The 13040-nt window shown below is 39.5% G+C and overlaps 1 pseudogene; it reads left to right on the top strand.

Moving 5' to 3' along the window:
* The first annotated feature begins 211 nt into the window (after window positions 1-211).
* On the top strand, window positions 212-329 carry LOC126089647 (5S ribosomal RNA; annotated as a pseudogene).
* Window positions 330-13040: the final 12711 nt, after the last annotated feature.

The raw sequence follows: 13040 nt of genomic DNA, 5'->3' as shown, positions 1-13040 counted from the left end.
CACAGCGGCGCGCAAGACAGAGCAGTACTGCAATGCGTTATCCAGATTTCCGCAGAGTAGAGGCAAGGACTAAAAATTTTGATTTTTTTTTATTCAGGGCCATCTTATGTCATTGAGGGAGTGTTTGATTTTTCTGTGTTGTGTTTCAGTTTTAGTTCTGGGATCTGGGGTCAGTTTTGCAAAACTAATTATCGTAGGCTTTATGTCAAAGGACAACGGCCTTACCGCTGTGGTAACACCGATTCCCGTCAGATCACCGAAGTTAAGCGCTGTCGGGCTGGGCTAGCACTTGGATGGGTGACCATCCGGTATGCGGAGCGCCGTTGGCAAGTGGGGTGCACTCGGCCCTTGTCAGGCAAACTGAGGAGTTGCTTGATTGAGAAGTAGCGGCTCCGGTCTCGGAAACTGACATACGGCCGGCAGAGCGGTGTGCTGACCACATGCCCCTCCAAATCCACATTCAGTGACGCCTATGGGGTGAGGATGACACGGCAGCCGGCCGACACCGTTGGGTCTTCATGGCCTGTTCGGGAGGAGTTTAATTTAGTTTCGTATCAAAGTTCATTATTCAGGTAGTTTATACTGTTCAAAGTTCTTGCAGTCAGATTATTCACTTTGCCAGTATTAAAGACTTCCCACCTCATAACGACAAATCAAATTTCTATTATAATTCATTAACTTCTGCACAGCTTTTACACAAAACAGAGTACATCAGTTTTATTCATTTTTCATTTAAACACAAGTTTCAAAATGACATTTGAAATTCGTAATACTATGTATAGGTTTTATAGGCGGGTCCCTGCCTGCCATTCCAATCTGTGAAAACCGCATATCAATGGCACCTTCCATTATCGAAATACTTGCGGTGCAAGTTTTTGGTGGTTCACCCTGTGTACGACGCAAGCTAATTAAGCATCACATCATGGGACGATACTGTTTTCGGTAATACACTGCTGGCCATAAAAATTGCTACACCAAGAAGAAATGCAGATGACAAACGGGCATTCATTGGACAAATATATCATACTACAACTGACATGTGATTACATTATCACGCAATTTGGGTGCATAGATCCTGAGAAATCAGTACCCAGAACAACCACCTCTGGTCGTAATAACGGCCTTGATACGCGTGGGCATTGGGTCAAACAGAGCTTGGATGGCGTGTACAGGTACAGCTGCCCATGCAGCTTCAACGCGATACCACATTTCATCAAGAGCAGTGACTGGCGTATTGTGACGAGCCAGTTGCTCGGCCACCATTGACCGGACGTTTTCAATTAGAAAGATGAGAGATCTGGAGAATGTGCTGGCCAGGGCAGCAGTCGAATATTTTCTGTATCCAGAAAGGCCCGTACAGGACCTGCAACATGCGGTCGTGCATTATCCTGCTGAAATGTAGGGATTCGCAGGGATCGAATGAATGGCAGAGCCACGGGTCATAACACATCTGAAACGTAACGTCCACTGTTCAAAGTGCCGTCAATGCGAACAAGACGTAACCGAGACGTGTAACCAAGGGCACTCCATACCATCACGCCGGGTGATACTCCAGTATGGCGATGACGAATACACGCTTCCAATGTGCGTTCACCGCGATCTCGCCAAACACGGATGCGACCATCATGATGCTGTAAACAGAACCTAGATTCATCCGAAAAAATGACGTTTTGCCATTCGTGCACCAAGGTTCGTCGTTGAGTACACCATCACGGACGCTCCTGTCTGTGATGCAGCGTCAAGGGTAACCGCAGCTATGGTGTCCGAGCTGATAGTCCATGCTCCTGCAAACGTCGTCGAACTGTTCGTGCAGATGGTTGTTGTGTTGCTAACGTCCCCATCTGTTGATTCAGGGATCGAGACGTGGCTGCACGATCCGTTACAGCCATGCGGATAAGATGCTTGTGATCTCCGCTGCTAGTGATACGAGGCCGTTGGGATCCAGCACGGCGTTCCGTATTACCCTCCCGAACCCACCGATTTCATATTCTGCTAACCGTTATTGTATCTCGACCAACGCGAGCACCAATGTCGCGATACGAAAAACCGCAATCGCCATAGGCTAAAATACGACCTTTATCAAAGTCGGAAACGAGATGGTACGCATTTCTCCTCCTTACACGAGGCATCACAAGAACGTTTGACGAGGCAAGCTGTTTGTGTATGAGAAATCGGTAGGAAACTTTCCTCATGTCAGCACGTTGTAGGTGTCGCCTCCGGCGGCAACCTTGTGTGAATTCTCTGAAAAGCTAATCATATCACAGCATCTTCTTCCTGTCGGTTAAATTTCGCGTCTGTAGCACATCTTCACGGTGTAGCATTTTTAATGGCCAGTAGTGTATATTACTCGCTGTTTGACTGATCACACATAGCTACAGGAACAAGATAGACAGAAACGTGGAGCGAGCGAAGGTGGTTGAACAGAAGAAAAGGGAGCGGGGGAGAGGGTAGGGGAATGGAAGTAGGAGACCGGATTGGTTTTACGGCGTGTGGCGCCGACTTCGGAGCACGGTGCCCTTACGCGCATCGGACACTTCCTCAGATTAGCCGAATAACTTATTGGCCCGTTGCCGCTGTAAAACCGGGACGGATCTCGCATCTGGAGGCGAAGACGCCCGCTGGGGCCGTATGCATAATGCATGAGCGACTTTCGCAGCAGCTCGCCACGAATATACGTACGCGCGTACGGCAGAGCAAATAAAGAAACGCTGTTGGGCAATCGAATAAAGACGGAGGGAGGCTGGGAGGGGAACGGGCGACTCGTAAAGCACGGCGGACGCGGCTATATAATAAGCAGTTGGCGTGCGCTCGGCCGGGCTGCGTCTGACCCCGCGGTGCGCGGTCGTGAGCAGTCGCCGAGAGAGGTGCATCGGCCTCTCTCTCCAGGCCCCGGGACGTCCGACCGTCCTCTCCAGCGGCGATCGGTGGGAGTCGCCTCATCTGCCAGCTACGGTTAAAGTAAATTCGTATGGCACGATGGTCTGGGAGTCCCTCAGGGAGTACGTTCTGCCGTCTGCCGTCTAGAGATGGGCAAAACTGTTCTTTTCAGAGATCGGATCAGAACTGTTCACTCCCTGACATGAATTAGCTCTTTTTCGTGACTCACCACTCATTTACAATAGAAAATAAATGGAAGGCACATTGCCCTTTAAACTTGGTTTATTCCAGTACTATACCTGTATTTTGATCTTATTTGATCCTATTTTGAAGTAACACAGATAATGAGTAAGAATTTTGTATTGTTTATTGAAATTTCCACGATATGACAAAGTTTTTGATTATTGATTTATTTTGCACTATCGTGGTTTTTTGGGTGATCGGAAAATGTTGTAACTTGAGATTTACATTAACAATATATTTGGCTATAATGTATTAAAATTTCATTAACCTCATACAAATACATCGCAAGCCATATATTTTTAAAGTGAACGTTTCCTTCCGAAGACGCCTACAATCGCAAAATCCGTACCAGAATAAGAAAAAAAAATATAAATTTGACTGTAAAACTAAAGTGCTGCATATAGCCTTACGCAGAATAAAACAAGGAAAATATTGGTGTATCACATTTTGCGATACGTTTATCGGTTCGCTCGTAATTAAAGCGTAAATTCGAGTGTCCATAATAAAAATCCTATAGTAAGAGGAGTCGTCAGGAACCTAATCTGATCAGTTTAAACAAATAAAAATAAAATAAAAACAAATGATGTATACATAACATAATAATGTAATATACATAGCGGTATTACTACAAAGAACAAGTTCCAGTAGAGACGAACTCCGATGCAGAAGCACTGAGTCGAGCAGGTCGAGCTGCGAGCTGTATTACTGCGTGAGCTGAGACCGCAGAGACCAGAGTGACACCTGAGTTGCTTTGCTCAACGCTCTGGCTAGAGTCGAGAACGGTGGGGTGAGCATTGAGCGGGCGAGTTCCGAGGGTGGGGGGAGCAGTGAACCCACCCGTTCCGAGACAAATCGTCCGTTCCCTTGCGAGCAGGTTGTTGCAAGTAGTTCCTATGTTATCCGCTAGGTGGCTCTCTGTCCTGTTGTTCGCATCAACTGCCCAGAGGGCAGGACGTGCGACTGAAACGATCGCTGACAGAGTGCGATGCGAAGTTAAGCTGCGCCAGACACTGCACGCGGCAGACGACGCACAGAGACGGCACGGCATATGTGAAACACAAAATCCAATGGAGCACTGCACAATGCAGGCAGCCAAGGTAGAAGCAGGGCAGAGGCCGGCGCTGGCTGTGTTGTGTGGCGTGCACTGTGCTCTGACCAGCAGAGGCGCTGCTGATATGCTCCGTCTCTCTCTCTCTCTCTCTCTCTCTCTCTCTCTGCCATGGGAAACGTTTGGAGCTACCGTTCTTTTTTTCTGAATCACTGATTGTTCACTCCTTTGAAAGATTCAACTCTATGAATCAGTTCAAGAGCGGATCCCCCATCTCTACTGCCGTCTCTATAGGCCCCCTGGCTCAGCAGCTGTTGTGGCTGAGCACCTGAAGGATAATTTGGAAAATATTTCCGAGTAGATTTCCCCACCATGTTACAGTTCTGGGTGGAGATTCTAATTTGCCGGATATAGACTGGGAGACTCAAACGTTCATAACGGGTGGCAGGGACAAAGAATCCAGTGAAATTTTTTAAAGTGCTTTATCTGAAAACTACCTTGAGCAGCTAAACAGAGAACCGACTCGTGGCGATAACATATTAGACCTTCTGGTGACAAACAGACCCGAACTATTTGAAAAAATTAACGCAGAACAGGGAATCAGCGATCATAAAGCGGTTACGGCATCGATGATTTCAGCCGTAAATAGGAATATTAAAAAGGGTAGGAAGATTTTTCTGTTTAGAAAAAGTGACAAAAAGCAGATTTCAGAGTACCTGACGGCTCAACACAAAAGTTTTGTCTCAAGTACAGATAGTGTTGAGGATCAGTGGACAAAGTTTATAACACTCGTTTTCTGTTTGCTTGCTACTACTGTACCATAACCTCAATGCCAGAAGCAGGTTGTAACATAAAACAATTTTGTAAAAGAAACTATGGCACAAAGCAACAGAACAGTGTTACCCTCTGAGAGGAATTTTGTTAAATTGACCGTGTTGTTCCTAACGGAGGTGGCTTATCGGAAATGAAAGTAAGAATTACGTAAATATTGGAATAGTGACAAACAAAATTTTGCCTAGCTATACTATTCCTAGAATAAGGGAAACGGTCGCCAGCCTAATTAGGCAAGAGAAAGATTAACATTCTCGTTTATGAAAGTAGGTATAAGTAACTATAATGGACAACACAACAGACACAACCTAGACTTAGTAACACGCGAGTGCAATGAACTCTGACGCACATATGTTTTAAGATTGAAGCTAACAGTTAGAGCAGCAGGAACTATTTTCAAAATTATAACAGGTACAGAAAAACACTATCACTTTCAGGGTTTACACAAACTGAGTGGTCTTTATACTGTTAATATGCACACAAGAGAGACAAACACTTGGCATACATGAGAATGTAACGTTTCACAACTGCAACTTTCTCACTTTTACTACAACGAAGCACAATGTTGACAAAATTGCAAGAAACTGACTCTCCTTTTAGAATTTACTACAGGCAACAATGTGTTCATTTACTTTACTTAAGGACTTTTAATTTTACCGTTAGCAACAGTACTTTGATAAGCAGTTTTACTAGGAAAATTGTTTTCAGCAATTATCATTGACTTTAACTTTCTCTTTAATAAGTTCAAGAGGCATTATTTAACAGAGCTCTAGGCTTCAATGTACTTTCAGTAAGAACACTCGGTAATCACTTTACTTCAAACGGAGAGGACCCTGAGAGGTGTTATGATGAGGAGTAAAATCAAGGTAGGAACATAAATTCCGATATGAATTACCTTATATTTCAGCACACTAACACATCCATTAGGCTGATCCTTCACTGTACATCAATATAGTATTACGTTACAGTGATTGCGCAACGTGGTGGCAACTGCATGTTGGTAGGTGGATTCGCAGACAGAATTGCTGGACTTTATCGTATCTTCATGGCGATGATTCATACAAATTCCAGAATAGATCCAGCTATTTATCCACCCATCCGAGGCATTGGAAAGAAGCAGTAAAAGCCTCTCTCTGAATCAGCATGATATGCACCTTTACATTGACAGTGCACAGACTGGTAGCTCCTTTCCGACTGGTGGCTCGTCTCCGACTGACTATCAGTTCCACCTTTTCCACCTATGCCAACCACAATTTGCGCGCTCTGCACATTTCCGTTCCCGAGGGGAACCACTACACCTTTTACATACAGAATAACTAAAAGCCCTAAGTGAGGATCAGCAATTTACATAACAGCAAACAAATACATTAAATAAAACAGAACATTTTCACATATTGACACTTCTACAAAAAATTATTCACACAAAATTACAATTATATACAATAAGTTCTGTTCCCTCCAAATGGGACAAAGAACTTTAAATTACAGATACACTACTTTGCATAGAATCAAAACATGACTTCAAAGTTTATATAAAGAAAAGAGTACACAATTTTATGTTATCGATTCAATCACACTTACAGAAGATCAACAATGTGACATTAAATAAATCAAAAGCAAATAAATCCATACAGCATAAGAGCTGTGGTGTTACACATGCCCCATGTTTCGTTGAAGTTTCCTGTAAGGGATACTTCAAGGAAACATCTATAACACCTAAGTGGTGCTGGCTGTGAAAAAAAATTATTCCATCCAACTTCAGTTGGGAGAAAAAAAAACACACATTACAAACGTACAGTATATACTCTACGAAATTGCATACATTTCTTCCAAAAGATTTTCAAAATAAAACATCTAAAGCCATTTTCAATTTCACACTGGTTTAAGGAAACTAATTTTCAACATAACACAAAATATCTTTAAGCTTGTTCATTTCATACACAGTTCAATTAATAGGCAATCAGTACAAAATTAATCTGCATATTAGTAGAATATGGTATAGCCTTCAAATAAAATAAAGAAAATACACATATACAACAACACAAAACATTTTAACTTAGCAAAACAGAAGTTTGTCTCTCAATAATTTTAGAGGAATGTAAAATTTCATAGACACACAAGCATATTAATGATCACAATACATTTTACAAGGTTCAGCAATTAATGAAATATTGAAAATTTCAGTTTGCATCCAGATATGCACAATTATTTACACAAACAACTATGAGAACCTTTTTCCAACTGACTCTTTAAATACCAAAGTAACTTTGCAAGGTTGTTTCAAAATAATTAACTTTAAAGCTGCTCTTCATTAATTGCAGTCCAAAATATTTGTTACACATAAACACAGTAACATATTCAGAGCCTATCTTTAATCATCACTGCTGTGTTTTAAAACAAGGCAGTCCAAAACTTTAAGTTATCCAAGAAAACATAGTCTCAAAACATCAATAACTATTTGAACAAGAATACATACACACTTTTTTAATAACTTTTCACTGACTTCAATAAGAATAGTCAGTTTATAACATATTGCTCAAAAAACCTAACTTAATTCACTGCTTGCCTCAGCACTAGCAGTCCATGTTACACATTCTGCCCATTATTGGTTTAGCAGTCTTTTTACATACAAATTTAGGCACAAATGCACAATTTAGATAAAGAACACAAAAAAACACCTTTTTAAGTTGACACGCTGCCCCATCCTCTAGGTTTGGCAGTTCGTGACCACTTATCAACTTCTTGCCCCATAATGGCAAGTCCTTTGGCTACTGCTCATATAGTATATTTGGTAGCCCTTAGCTTCAGGACCGCAGAAGTTTTATTCTTTTGTCTTGTATTGCTGCCCAACAGCATATTTTTGAGCAGTTTATTGTCATCATCTTTAAGCTTTTCATCATTCTGTCACATCTTTGGTAAAATTTGCATTAATGGTATAAAACATAAAACCTGCAACTTTGAAACAGTAATTAGACACTGGCAACAAAACCATTTCTTTTCAAATGACACAATCAGGTAACATATACATTAATCGAGAAAGAATTAAATGTCATATTCAGGATCAAGTTAGAATAAAGTATTTCTTACTACTCCTTTATCATTGCTTTTCCACACACAGTTAGGTCATTACATACATCCAGATCAGGACAATAATTTCATATCCTATTGCAAGTGATTTCTGCCAACCCTTTTGCTGGCACTAGACACATACCTCACACACCTATTTCACATACCTTAGTCAGGTTCATCTCCTCAGTTTTAAATACATATACAGTTTTTCAATATCATATTTGCCCCTTTCTTTTTCAAAAACATTTACATTTAGTCATATTATGGCATTCATTTATCTTTTTGTTTTCAGTAACCTATTCTTTTCTCATCTACACTTTTCCCTTTTCAATTACTGTCCCATTTCGTTTTCTTTTTAACAATACCCACTATACTCTCATTATTCTTAGTCATTTTCTTGTGTATCCAATGTAATTATTTATTTACTTATCCACAAACAATACACAATATCTTACATCATTGCCACACTATTCAATACACTCTGATAGAGAAGAAGGAAAGAAGATAGTAAAAGTTCTGAATGATGAAGAGGAAGGTTGGCAGCACGAAAAGAAATGGAAGTAGTGCTGACAACAACTCGGGTCCCTGGTGCTCGTCAGGCACCTGACAATGCAAAGAGTGCATTGCCCCCTGAGGGTTTACATTTCATTCATCATTGGTTTCTGTGGACATACTTTTTCAGTTCAACTATATTTCTAACTCCTAAAGGCTTTCTTGACCTAGGGTACACAAGAAAATAAGCATTAGCATGTGGAGTTCCTTGCACTTCAAAAGGCCCATTGTAAATGTATTTGAATTTAGAAATTTCATTATTAATTTCGCTAGATTTTTCATGGGTCTTCACTAAAACATAATCTCCAAGTTTAAATTTAGTTGTTTTGAGGTTATTGTCATGCCTTTTAGATCTAGCGGCCGCTTTCTCTTTCATTCTTTTCTTAACTAACTCTTTTTTCTCATGCAGGTTAATTCCTACAATAGGGGGGAACTGCAAGACCTCTTCAATAATACTTTTACTTTTACGGTCCAACAAAATTTCTTCAGGGGTAAAACCTGTGGTTTCATGGTATAAGGTGTTCATGGTCTTTTCAAAGTCATTTACAAATCTGCCCCAAGCCTTATGGTTATGGTGACAGTAGGTTCTACCTAACCTTCCTAATTCACGCATATATCTTTCGACAGGGTTACTAGCCGGGTGGTAAGCTGAAATATATTTAACTTGAACACCATGTTGCTTCATACCTTCCTTCCAGATTTTTTAGGTAAACTGTGGTCCATTATCAGACAAAACTGCTTTAGGTTTACCAATGGTGTTAAAATACTCAGTCATCTTGCTAAAGACTGCTTTAGCAGTGGCTTTCCTGATTGGATATAATTTGATAAATTTGGAGAACACTTCCAATACTACAACAATGTAAGACCAATTACCTGAGGTTTTAGGTAAAGGACCATACAAATCCACTGACAGTAATTCTAATGTGTCCTCTGGTACGGTATTCTGCATGAAACCTTGATTTTTTTGTTTGTTACTTTTGCCCTCTGACATACATCACAAGATCTTATTCTCTCAGTAATTTTCTTAGTAGCACCTACATTAATCACAACCACATCAGTTAATTTTTCGATACACTTCTTGGGACCACAGTGCCCTAAGGCAAGATGAAAATAATCAATTACTTCAGTCTCAAATTGCCTAGGCCAACACACCTTCCATTCTTCAGTGCTGGTATTCTTTCTCCTGTATAAAATTCCATTAAATATCTTGTAAAATCTACAGATTTGTGGGTAATTCGGGTTACTAAAATTAACTTTCACTGATTTCCAAATTTCATCCTCATTCTGGTGGAACCTCATACTTTTACAAATTTGCTCAATTCTTTTCCTACCTGGAACCTCCTTAATATATCTTACATGAAATTTGCCATCTTCATTATATTCCCTTGGTAAGTTGTTCATACCCTCAGGCAACCGTGATAAAGCATCAGCTACATAATTGTCACTACCTTTAATGTATAATATCTCATAATCAAACTGTTGTAAGTACAGAGCCCATCGACTCAACCTGCCGGTAAACAGTCGACAGTTTTTTAAAAAGGTTAATGCCTTGTGGTCTGTATGAATTATAGTTTTATGTCCCCATAAATAATTCCTAAATTTCTTTAATCCCCAAATGATTGCTAAAGCCTCCTTCTCTGAAATAGTATAGTTTTTCTCATATTTAGTTAAAGTTCTACTAGCAAAAGCAATGGTATTATGTTCAGTTTCCCCAGATTCTGTGTTTTCCTGAAATATTTCAACACCAATACCATAAGCACTACTGTCTGTAATCATGTGGAATGGCTCACTTAAAACTGGATGATGTAAAATGTTTTCCCTTACTAACTCGGTTTTCAAATTTTCAAAATCTTTCTGACATTCAGATGTCCAAATATATACACTATTTTTCTTTAACAAGCTATTCAAATGTGGGCTGTCAAAAGCTTGCCCTTTCACAAATTTGCGGTAAAACCCGCAAAGACCTAAAAACGCTTTCAACTGTTTCCTGTTCTTTGGAGGAGGGCACTTTTCAATAGCATTAAGCTTTTCTGGGTCCTTGCTAATCCCAGATGTGGTTATTATGTGTCCTAAAAACTTAATTTCTTGTCTCACAAATTCACACTTTTTTAACTTTAACGTCATGCCTCCTGCTTGAAGAGCAATAAGGGTTTTGTTTAACAGGTCACAATGTTCTTCCCAGTTATCAGTAGCAATCAATAGGTCATCCACATATACAGTCAATCTTGCACAAAGTTCTTTTCCTAATACAGAATCCAAAGCCCTAATGAAAACAGAAACAGAAGTATTCAAACCAAATGGTACAACTTTGTATTGGTAACATTTTCCTGCAAACAAAAAAGCTGTATATTTCCTAGAATCTTTGTGTAATGGGATCTGCCAATATCCAGCAGTAAGGTCTAAACTGGTTAGATATTTCACATTATGAAATTTTTGTAATAAATCATCTAAATTTTCAGGCCTATCTACTTCTCTCCTGACAATTTTATTCAATGTCCGTGCATCAATGACTACTCTTACACCTCCATCCTTTTTGTTGACTATAATAAGTGGACTATTGTATTCACTATTGCTTCTTTCTATTACCCCCCATTCCAACATTTTATCAATTTCAGCTTGTACTGCCTCTTTCTTAGCTATAGGTATTGGATATGGTCTGACAAAGAATGGTTCATGTTCCAGGATATCCATACGGTATTCAAAATTATTTACGACACCCGGTTTATCAGAGAACACTTTCTTATTACTATTCAAGATATTAAATAAATCATTTTTCTGTTTACATGATATTTCTCGGATAACATCAACAATTTCCCTAAAACTGTCAGTTTTTTGATCATCCTGCAATAAACCTCTCACATGGTATATTTCATATAGTTGGGATAAACCATCATTTTCAGATTCTATTTTTAATAAAATGGGTTCTACATTTACAGCTTGGACCTGGTTGTCACCTTCAAATTTAATTTCTATTGTTTCGGTTTCCCTATTAATCTTAACTGTTCCACTACCACAATCTAAAATTACTTTTTCCTTGTCTAGCCAATCAATACCTAGAATCATTTCAGCACTTAGTTCAGGGACCACTAAAAAATCATGTTCAAATTTTTGGCTTCCTATTTCAAAGTCCATCAATACTTGTTTTTGAATGGGCTTGCTGGATCTACCAGTAGCTCCTATAATTTTCACTCCACTAACAGACATTATTACTAACCCTGGATTACATGAAATATGATTAAAGAAAGATTCTGATATGGCACTGATTTGGGATCCTGTGTCTAAAAGTACTTGCAGTTCAGTGTTACAAACATTTACAGGTATTATAGTTTGTTTAATAATTCTCTGTTCCTTTTCCTCCTGTTCTTCCCATAATAAATCCTGCTCAACCATAATGTCTTTCCAGGAAATATTACCTACTGATTTCAATTGTATATCAGGTGGCTTTTTGGGTTTGTGGACCTCTACATCTTTACAGATCTTTAACAGTTCACGGTCTACTATATTTATCTCTGAACATTCTTTAGGTTTCTGTAAATCTATTTCTGACATTTCATTTAGTAAAGCCCGCCCTAATATAGTATCATCCGGCGGCTCTTTCGGTTTTGTTTCAGTTACACATTCCGGATTTTGTTTCGAAAATATGTCGTTAATTTTCTCGTAACCTCTTTCTGTAAAGATATAATTATGTTTGTCGACCTCCGAAAACTCATCTGTATCTGAATCTGTCGTCTCTCCTTCGTCTGAGCTATCACTAGGTTCTATTTCGTTACCAGATTCGAGCAGGAAAGCAACTTTTAGACAGTGAGGCAGATTATTACTAGATGTTTCAGTCACTTCGTTTTCCGACTCATTTTCTACACAATGCACATCGTTTGGACAGTCAGGCACTTCTGTTATATCAATTTGAACGATTTCAGCCTTAACTTCATACTTAGTATAATCGTCACATACTTCAATAATTTTCATTTCATTTTCTTCCATGCTGTCATTTTCAGGTAATCGTGCGAAATCCTTACTAGACCCTTCTGCATCAAAACTATTAAACACCTTTCCATCAACAATAATTTCATCTGCACTGCTCATAATGTCATGATTACTAACGTCCTCCTCTACCTCATTTTTACCCATTATTAATTGTGCACACGTCTTTTGCGTGGCGTATTCTACCTTCCTTTCCTCTTTATTCATCACAACCTCCCCCACATCTACGTCTTTTACCTCATACATATCATTAACAGTACAAATATTCCCCTTTTCACTCGCCTTTTCTGTCTCCCTCTTATTCTTCAAGAAAGTCTTTTCGCACGATTCCGATACCGAGTTATCTTTATCGTATGACATATTAACTTTATTTTCATTTCTACATTCATCTACTACTGAAACCGGCCATCGGAAGTGTCCGATCCCGCCTCTTCTGTCT

Source organism: Schistocerca cancellata, chromosome 6 (genome assembly GCF_023864275.1).
Source record: "Schistocerca cancellata isolate TAMUIC-IGC-003103 chromosome 6, iqSchCanc2.1, whole genome shotgun sequence".
Classification (NCBI taxonomy): domain Eukaryota; kingdom Metazoa; phylum Arthropoda; class Insecta; order Orthoptera; family Acrididae; genus Schistocerca; species Schistocerca cancellata.
Note: the sequence above shows the minus strand (reverse complement) of the source record. Positions and strands in the feature narration are given on the sequence as shown.